Source organism: Gossypium hirsutum, chromosome A08, assembly GCF_007990345.1.
Source record: "Gossypium hirsutum isolate 1008001.06 chromosome A08, Gossypium_hirsutum_v2.1, whole genome shotgun sequence".
NCBI classification, from domain to species: Eukaryota; Viridiplantae; Streptophyta; class Magnoliopsida; order Malvales; family Malvaceae; genus Gossypium; species Gossypium hirsutum.
In genome coordinates, this window is record NC_053431.1 from 36,566,591 (window position 1) to 36,574,399 (window position 7,809).

Sequence of the window (7,809 nt, forward strand, 5' to 3'; positions counted from 1 at the left end):
CATGGAATGTACTTGCATGGATGAACAGCAATGAAAGCAGGCCATGGAAATACTAGACTCCCTTCTATGGTAATGATGAAAGTATTAAAGATATTGATGCCGTAGAATTTGTGTTTATTAATAGTTATAGGGACTTTAATTGTATGTGGTTCAGTTGTTACATGTAGTGTTCAAACATCACTCGAAACAAATTGTTGTGATAGTTGAAGTGCAGTAAGTTTTGTTGGTATTTATGACTTGATTTATCATTTTTTATTTTCTATCAACAAATTATCATTGATATATGCTTAAAATGATTATATTTTTAGTAGAAAGATTTGCTTGATCTTTGGCCATGTATGAGAATGAGGAGTGTTTGATGGGAAGCAAAATTTATCCTTATTCTTTAAAGCCTTTGACTTAGTCTTATTTGTAACAGCCCGTTTTTGGGTCAAACCAGAACAGTGGTTTCGAAACCATAAATTCGAAGTAAAAATATTTATCTTATTACTATTTTAAGGTCTACAACATGATAGAATAATTGTGTGAAAATTTCGTTAAAAAATTTTATCGTTTGAGTGCTCAATTTGACTAGAAGGACTAAAATGCAATAGGTGCAAAACTTGAGTTCTATAATTTAAAGGTGTCTAATTGCTATGAAATTTGAAATTGGAGGTCCTTAAATGGTAATTAGACCATTATACTTTGGATGGACAAAAATGGACATGGTTAGGTGAAATTTTAAAGTTATGCATTAAGGGCATTTTAGTAATTTGGTAAATAAAGACAAAATTAACAAATAAAAGATGTCCATCTTCTTCAATTTAGTCCCCCATAGCCAAAATTTTGGAGGAAGCCATAGCTAGGGTTTTGGCCAAGCTTTCAAGCTCGATTGTAAGTTCGTTCTTGTCTCGTTTTTAATGATTTTTATATTTTTGAGATCATTGTAACTTGATCTAGCTATTTCAAGGGCTAATTTGAAAGAAACTTGAAGTCTAAAATCTTACTCATGTTGAATATGCTTGTATTTTGATGTTTGATGGTAGAAATTGCATGTTTGTTGTTTGTTAAACAACATTTGTAAAGTGATTTTCGACAAAAAAGGTCAAATATGGACTTATTTGTAAAAGATTATAAAATGTGTAGAAAAGTGTGAATAAATGAAAAATATGGACTGTTATGAGTACAAGTAATATCCGGCTAAGCTTGGGTTGTGATGAAATTGAAAGAAATTCATTTTACGAGCCTAGAGACTAAATTATGAAATGTTGAAATGTTAGGGGTAAAAATGTAATTTTTCATAATATAGTTTTGGGCTGAATTGAATAGCTTGATGATTAAATGAGTTAAATGTGGTATTATAGATCAAGAAAAACAAAGTTTGGGTCTAGATCGAGGAAAAACAAAGTAATTGACGATAGATCCTTTTTGTTGTTTTTGTAACCGAGGTAAGTTCGTATGTTAATAAGCTTTGTTAAAATTGTATTTTAAATGCTTTAATTTATGCATTAATTGTGAAATCGACTCTACAGACACATTTGACAATGTTTTGGCAAGCGAGAAATCCCAATCGAACCTTAGGAATAGATTAGGATACAAGTGACATGTCACTAGGGTATTATGTTATGTGATCTGGGTGCTGGTCCTGTACGTCCTACCGATGGCTGAGTATACCGGCATATGTTGCGATTACTTGACAGCTTATGTGAGTAGCACCGTGTAGCTATGTCTTAACTGACAGCTTGTGTGAGTAGGCCCGTTGATGGCTCGAGAACGAGCATATATGTGTTATGAGATAGAGGTAGCAGCGGCTACATATGTGGCACCTTGTGTGCAAGATTTCCCGAGTATCCAATATTATTATTCCGAGTGGTTCGTTAGGTATGCCAATGATGAGAATAAGTATGAAATTATTTCGAGATGGTACAGGTATGTACATAAAGCTTATGATTATTAAATTCGTGAAATAATGATTTCAAGGTAAGTTTGTGATGCAATGAATTATGGTCATGAGATTATGGTAAATTACATTATCTTATATTATAATTACTTGAAAGTTAAATGTATGATAAGATTTGGTTATTCCTTTCATACGAGCTTACGAAGTTATATAGCTTACTTCGTTTTATTTTCCCATGTTTTATAGTGTTACCAAGCTAGCTCGGATTGGAGATCGTCGAAGATAGTATCACACTATCAAACTCTCATTTTGGGTATCGATGATTTTAATCATTTTGAGTATATGGCATGTATAAGGACTAGGTCATTTTGTTATATGTGTCATCATGATTTTGGCCAAATGTATAGGCTTGTAATTGTCAAAGGCTTGATTTGGTATTTGGCCATGTAAATGGGCTTATTTTGGTTAAATTGATTGTAAGATCATATATATATATGCATGTATATGCCAATGGCCCTTTCGTGAAGTGGTTTATATTGATTTGCTAAATGTTGAGTGTGGCTTAATGACTTATTATGAAATGGATGAGTTTGGTTTATTTGTATGATTGGTTATCTTGATAAGTCAATGCAAATTGAAAGTAGTCTTAGAGGTGTTCTTGAATGTGAAATTGGTATGCTTGATTTGGCATAATGGAATGTCATGAGCATGATAGATGAAGGTATTGCATTGACTTGAGTTGGCCATAATTGTAGATGTTTTGGTTGCCTAAGTATACCAGGGTTTATGCCATTAAATTTGTGTATGTGTATGTGTAAATGAGGGTGGCAAATGGCTTGGTAAATAGCCCTTATTTCATCCACATGGGTAGACACATGGGCGTGTGTCTCACACATGGCCTGTTCCATGGGCATGTGATTTGGCCGTGTGTCCCTTGTACCTAAATTTTTAAGAAACAGAATGTTCAGAATTGAGCAAACGGGCAGAGACACGGGCGTGTGTCTCAGCCATGTGAGGGACACAGCCTCAAGCATGGGTGTGTGTCTTGACCTTGTGAAGTCTACACCTATTTTATGAAAATTAATTAATCACACGGCCTAGCACACGGGCGTGTGGCTTGGCCGTATGACTTCAATTTGTTCATGCTTTGCAAAACAGAGAGTTACACGAGTGAGGGACACAGGCATGTGTGACCACATGGCCTGCCACATAGGTGTTTCCCAAACCACACGGGCGTGTGACCCCTGTACATGGAAAAAAGTTTCTAAGTTTTGTAAAAATTTCTTGAGTTATCGGTTTACTCCCGAACCACTTCCAAAGCATGTTTTGGGCCTCGTAGGCTCACATTAGGGACTTCATGATTGAGTACAAATGGTTTTTAATTTAGATGCAAATTTATGACTCGATTTGTATGTTTGCTTGCAACGTTAGTCCGGTAATGCCTCGTACCCTGTTTTGGTGTTGAATACGGGTAAGGGGTGTTACAGTATTCGTCGGTAAAGTCTTCTTTGAATATTGTTTATTGTTGAAGGCTTTGTTTCCCTAGTCAAAATAGATATTTTTGTGTAAATAATTCCTTTATTTTAAATGTTGATTTATCTACTCAGCTACTAAGAGAAGGTGCTAATCTTAGCCTATAAATAGACTACTTCGAGGCTTCTTGGTGAGCATTCTTTCGAGTGCTTATGTGAGAATTTTCTTTGTTTTCAATTTTATTTAATGTATATTGTTGCACTATTGTATTTAGATATTTCTTGAAGAGTAATAGTTGATAAATGCTAAAATTAACATGTTTTAATCTCATTCTTAATGCGTTTTTGGGTGATTATTTGTTGTTAATTGTGAATTTTATGCTACCACTCATTTAGATTCATGTTTTTATACTTAATAGAGATTTAGGAGCAAAATGAGTGAAAACTAGAAAATCGGAGCAAGTTACATGAGCTAGATAGGCTGAACCATTCCACAAGGCCGTGTCAATTTCGTAGATTTGCACTTTGAATTGTGGAAAATCGTGATTTTTAGGTTTTTCGAGTATTCTAAATGTATATATGACAAAAATAAGAAGATGTGAGAGAACCATCATACAATATTCAAGAAACCAACTCAAAAAACATTATTGAAGCCGATTCTGAAGTAGATTTCTATCAAGATTGAAGATTTCCATTTGATTTCTTAGGAGATTATAATGAGTTTCTTTATTTCTTTCGGTTATACTATATCTTGGATGTTTTTATTTTCAAGCATGAACTAATTTTCTAAATACCTAGGGAGATGAACCTTAGGATGAATTCTGTCATTTGATTTTTATTTTATGCAATAAATATTTAGTTTTTATTTTCAACTATGTATGCTTAATTCTTTGTTTAATATTTTTGGATTTTTGATCCATTTTTGATGTGCTTAAATCAGAGGGGTAAAAGACCCTGTTGTAGAGTAGATCTTGCGTAATTGAGTGGAGTTGCATGCAATCCTAGAAATAGGACAAGATAAATCAACTAGATAAGAGTCAAATCTAATAGGGGAATCCATAGCATGAGTTAATGTGATAATAGGGATTTTAATTAGAAAGAAATTTCAATTAATCAACCTCGAGTTAGTTGCTTTTACTCGCGAAAGAGATATTAGCATAATTCAGAGATTTCTATGAATCAAGTTACTAAGTAAAGAAATTGCATAATTTAGATTGATAGTGACAAGTGAAGTCCAGGTGAAGTCTTTATTTGGCATTGTTTTGCTTTTTGGTTGTTACTCGGTTATTTTCCTGTTTTGCTTTTTGTTGTGTTCGTTAGTTAGTGAAGTTAGTTAATTTTAGTTTTTAATCAATCACTCAAATTATTTGGTTAAATAATAGAAAGATGATAATTACTGGTACTTTTAGTTTTCGTAAGAGTGATATTTTTACTCATTGTAGCTACACTATTAATTGATAGGTGCACTTGCCTTAATCAAAATTTTAGGTAGTTTCATGGACATCATGTTTTTGGTACCGTTGTCACGGACTAGAATATTAAAAAAACTTTATTTCTATTAATTTTGTCATTTTTTATTTTTAATTTTAATATTTTTTTAAATTTAATTGTTACATTTTTTTTTCTTTAGTTTGATTCTTACAGTTTTTTTGGTTTATGACTAGAGGCAACCCATTGGAACCATTAGTTTTTACAGTGAGATCGAAAAGACTGCTCGCAGAAAGTTGAAAAAAGTTAGAGAAGCAAAACAAGGTCATCAGATTTGAATAGAAGATCAAGAGCAAAAGGATATTACTATGGAGATATATGATAATCAAAATAATCAACAACCTCCTGCATATCCTGCTCCTCGAACTATGTAAGACTATGCTAAGCCCACTCTGATTGGGGCTGAATCGAGTATCGTCAGATCGACTATTGCTACAAACAATTTTGAGATTAATCTGAACATTATTTAGATGTTGTAGCAGTATGTTCAGTTTGATGGGTTAAAAGATGAAGATCTGAATGCTCATTTAGCTAAGTTCTAGAGATCTACGACACTTTCAAGATTAAAGGTGTTACTGATGATGCCATACGCTTATGGTTGTTCGTATTTTCTTTTAGGATCAAGCCAAAATAGTGGTTGAATTCACTTCCATGGGGTTCTATCATGACTTGGGTTCAGATGACTAAAAATTTTTTGTTGAAATATTTTCCACCGACTAAAACAACTAAGTTGAGGAATGATATATTTTCTTTTGTTCAATTTGATATTGAGACACTTTACGATACATGGGAGAGATTTAAAGATTTGTTGAGAAAGTGTTCTCATCACGGACTACCTTTGTGGCTCCAAGATCAAAATTTTTACAATGGTTTGAACCCTTCAACTATACAGATGATTGATGCAGCAGTTGGCAAAACATTGAATAATAAAACACCTAAGGTAACTTAAGAGTTTATTAAGGAGATGACATTGGAAACTTATCAGTGACAGGTTACGAGAGTAAACCTTGCTAAGGCAGTTGAAGTTTTTGATATTGATGGAATTTCTATGTTGGCAAGTCAGGTTGAAGCTCTTGGTATGAAAATTAATGGTTTGAATTTTTCTAAGCATGGGAATTTGGTAATGCAATGTAATGCGACTAGAGCGAGGATGATTAATTTAGAATATTCACCATTCAAGTCTAACATGGAGAATGAGCAAGTCGACTTTATGGGTAATAATTCTAGACCTCAAAATAACCCCTATAGCAGTAGCTATAATTCAGGATGGAGGAATCATCCAAAATTTTCTTGGGGTGGTTAAGGAAATAAAATGTCACAACTTGTAACACCCCTCACCCGAATCCGACGTCGGGATAAGGTTCGAGGCATTACTGGGGCTTTACACTTGTAACACACTATTTGAATCGCAATTTTTTGCTCAAATTTAAAACCTTTCAACCATGAATATCTCGTCCCTTATATAGGCCTTCGAGGCCTGTAACATACCTAGAGGCAGTGCGGGACAAATTCGAGCACGTTCGATAAACCTTAGGCACTTCAGAAAATTTTCCTTACCTTAAAGTGTCACACGCCCGTATGGATGGGCCGTGTGGACTCACACGCCCGTGTGACTTGGGGCACGCCCATGCCCTTAGTCCGTGGGCAATACTAACTTTTAAACATGGCCATGACACACGCCCGTATGGCCTGCCCGTGTTCAATACTGACTTCGGGACACGGCTATGGCACACGCCCGTGTGACCTACCCGTGTCCGATACTAACTTAAAATTTTAAGTGCAGGGGACACACGGCCATAGCACACACCCATGGGAGGGAGCCGTGTGTCACACACGGCCTAGACACACGCCCGTGTGTCTAACCATGTGGACCCTAATAGGTTATTTTCCAAGCCTTTAGTCATCCTTTCTACTACTTAGGCTTAGTGGTTACCAAATTCAAAATAAAACATAGTTATACATTTGTAGATGGTCTTGATAAAGCTTGTTGTATGGAAACCTCATATCATTGGTTTCAAACGTGAAAGGTTATTTCCCATTTTATATGTGACAGCCCTAAATTGACCCTAGTCGGAAAGTGGTTTTGGGACTGCTAAACCGAGTCACAAAAGTATTTGAATATAATATTTATTGTCTAAAATATGTGAATATGAATGTGTGAAAGTTTTAAGCTTCGATTTAGTCGATTGCATGTGAATTTAGTTAATAGGACTTATGTGTGACACTTTTGAAATGTGATAGGTTAATCTATAAGGATCTATTAATGCATGTTAGAAAATGCTTGTACTTGCATGTCAAATTACCCAAAATTTTAGGTAGTGGCTGGCCATGCTATGGGTTAAAACATATTATAAACATTTTGTGTTAATATTTTGTGTTAGAAATAATAAAATAAAAGGTTAGTAATAAAGTAATGGAAATTGGGGGGTGATGAAAACAAAGTGAGAGTTTGGTTCTTCTTGGCCGAAAAACCAAGTAAAAGAAAGAAAGAAAGGTTTGAAGAAGTTTGGCCATGCTTGTAACTAGGTTGAGGTATGTTTGATGTTATTCCATGAAATTCATGCATATTTTTAGTTGTTAGTTTGAATTCTACCTAGCCCATGGTTTAAATTTTTTTTGCTATTTGATGGAGATGATACTCGGCCATGGATGTTGTCTTTCTTGGTTGGTGTTTGATGTTGTGGTGATGAGGCATGAAGATGATTGAGTTTGAGTGCTTAATAAAAAGGATTGAATGTGAGTGTGTGTGAGAATTTGAAAAGGATGGGTCTTAGCAACTTCATGAGGTGTTCGGCCATGGTGCTAAAATGTTGTATTTATGTTTAAACTTAAAATTATTTAATTATATGGTTAGTATAGGTATGGATGACTGAATATGAGAGCATGAATAGATGAAGAGTTTTGTAATTATAAACAAAATTGATTAATTGATATATGGTAAATGTTAAGTGTTAAATGAAATGGAAATGA

At 34.4% G+C, this 7,809-nt stretch overlaps 1 non-coding gene across 1 annotated transcript; it reads right to left on the reverse strand.

The window, feature by feature from the left end:
* Nucleotides 1-5,566: 5,566 nt before the first annotated feature.
* On the reverse strand, nt 5,567-5,673 carry LOC121205423 (small nucleolar RNA R71). The gene has a single exon (XR_005900501.1). It is a non-coding gene; the product is annotated as a small nucleolar RNA R71 (small nucleolar RNA).
* Between the last annotated feature and the right edge of the window lie 2,136 nt (nt 5,674-7,809).